General features: G+C 39.0%; 1 non-coding gene across 1 annotated transcript; it reads left to right on the top strand.

Annotated features, from left to right (window-relative positions):
• Nucleotides 1–958: 958 nt before the first annotated feature.
• Nucleotides 959–1,065, top strand: LOC133299948 (small nucleolar RNA R71). The gene has a single exon (XR_009750006.1). It is a non-coding gene; the product is annotated as a small nucleolar RNA R71 (small nucleolar RNA).
• The last annotated feature ends 1,314 nt before the right edge of the window (nucleotides 1,066–2,379 follow it).

Below are 2,379 nucleotides of genomic sequence, written 5' to 3' on the forward strand. Positions count from 1 at the left end.
CCCATTTGAGCAGCTTCTTCTCTGGAATGCTCTTTTCAGCTTCTCCTGCTGCTTCTTCTTTCTCCTTCTCAGCTTCAGGCTCAACTTCTTTCTTTTTCTCCGTTGGCGGCTTTTCTATAGGTTAGATCATGATCCCACTTCTAGTGACAATTGAATTACATTGTGCATTTGGGTTCGAGTCGGTGTTACTTGGGAAGGTGCCATGAGTTCTTTCAGTAAATTGTTTTGACAGCTGGCCAATATGAGTTTTCAGGTTCCGGATAGAAGCTTCTTGATTCCGGAATAAAGCTCTTGTTTGAACTCTAAAGGCATCTGCATTCTAAATGTAGTCTGTGTGGTCTTGGACAGCTGCGCAAAAGCTTTCTCCCACTCTGAAGTGTTTCCTTGTGGTGGGGGTTGTTGTTGCAGTGGCAGAGGAGGATTCAGCTGATGGGTTGATTTGTAACTAAACCTAGGGTGTTGATTAGAATTTTTCCACCCTTGATTATAGTTATTCCCATATTGGTTCCTCCCTGAGTTGTTCTGGTTCTTTTGATCATACCAGATACCGTCGACTTATGCTGGTGGCTTTTCAGTTGTTCTCATGTAGTCGCAATCTTCAGTTACATGAGCATCTGCACAAATACCACATTTAATTTGAGAATTACTAACAGAAGAAACTTGAGAAAGATTAAATTGCTTTGTAAGAGCATCTAATTGTTCTTTTTGTTTCTTATTAATTTGCAATATTTGTTCATTCTGAGCCAAGATTGCATCATATCCATCAAGCTTCATGATTCTCGCTCTCCTTTGTGTGACTGGAGCATTGTCATATTCCTGAGAAGCTAAAGATTCCAACAATTCCAATGCTTCCTCTGGAGTTTTTGTTTTCCACGATCCTCCTGCTGCAGCATTCACCAATGTTCTTATGTTGGGCATCATCCCTTGAAAGAAAATTCTTCCTCTCTCTCATGCTTCAATGCCATGTTGAGGACACTTTTGGAGTAGTCCTTTAAACCTTTTACACGCCTCGTACAAAGATTCACTTTCTTTTTGTTCAAAAGCAGTGATCTCTGATTTGAGCCTTGCCATCTTTAAAGCTGAAAAGAATCTGGCCAAGAATTTCATTGCTAAGTCATCCCAGTGGGTGATGCTTCCTTTAGGTAGTGATTGCAGCCAAGCTCTTGCATCATCCTTCAGTGAGCATGGAGATAATCTGAGCAAGATGGCGTCACGTGAGACTCCATTCATCTTTAATGTATCACAGTAGAGTAGAAAGTTATCAAGATGAATATAAGGATCTTTCGTGCTTCCTCCAACGAACTGATCTTTTTGAATTAGTTGCAACAGTGCTGGCTTGAGCTTGAAGTTGTTAGCATCCACGGTTGGTCTAACAATGCTCGTTGTCTGAGAAACTCGAGTTGGAGTCATATAATCTCCCAACGTCCTTGGAGGGTTCTGAACTGCATTGTTTTCATCCATTGTCTCCTCCTTTGGTTCCGTTGAACTTGAGGTTTCTTTTGCTTCCTTCGCCTTCTTTGCTTTTGCGTCCTTCTGAAGTTTCCTTTATGTCTTTTCTATCTCAGGATCAAACCGCAAGATTCGCGGGTTAAGAGTATCTCGCATAAACTAAGATTGAAAAGATGTGTAGAAAAAATAGATAGTGCAAAACAGAAAACAGAAAAAATAAACAAAGAATGTAGAAAATTGGAAATATGCAGAAAATTGATGCAGAATTTTAATGCAGAAAATGTTTTTGAAGAATGTTCAAAGTGTAGAAAATTAAAACGTCCAATCTAAAAGGTAATTAGTTACTTCTAATGTTGAAGGATTCAATCCCCGGCAACGGCGCCAAAAACTTGTTGTGACTCGGCAAGTGCACCGGTCGTAAAGTAATAAAGTGTACCGGAGTACGAGATCGTTCCCACAAGGATCGGATTTTCAAGCACTAGTTCGCTAATCGCGTTTTAGTTGGACAATCAAGAATTGGAATTGAGAGAATTTGTAACCGAAGAACTTAAAATTAAAAACAAGTAATAGCATTCAATCAAGAAAATTCAGGATTAAAAAGAATAAGTGAAAAGATGATGATTGGTTAAGGATGTAAAACAAGCATAGTTAGGGTTTCGACTTCCCCCAATATCCTCGTTATGTTATGAATTAAACAGTCAAGAATCTTTTCTTAATATATTGCCAATCAATTCTTTCTAAGTTAATTAGGGCTCAATTCCTTGTTACCCTAAATCTATGTGATCTCAGAAGAACCCTAGTTCCCCGGTTATTCCCCAAGAAAACATGCATTAAGATCAAGAATTTCAAGATTGCACAATTACCCTATGTCTATCCCTAGATCACAAGGATTATGATAAATTTACCAAGTCAGGGTTCATGCACCAACAT

Source organism: Gastrolobium bilobum, unplaced genomic scaffold (assembly GCF_033153095.1).
Source record: "Gastrolobium bilobum isolate Gb01-03AN ecotype WA unplaced genomic scaffold, APGP_CSIRO_Gbil_v1 utg13355, whole genome shotgun sequence".
NCBI lineage: Eukaryota > Viridiplantae > Streptophyta > Magnoliopsida > Fabales > Fabaceae > Gastrolobium > Gastrolobium bilobum.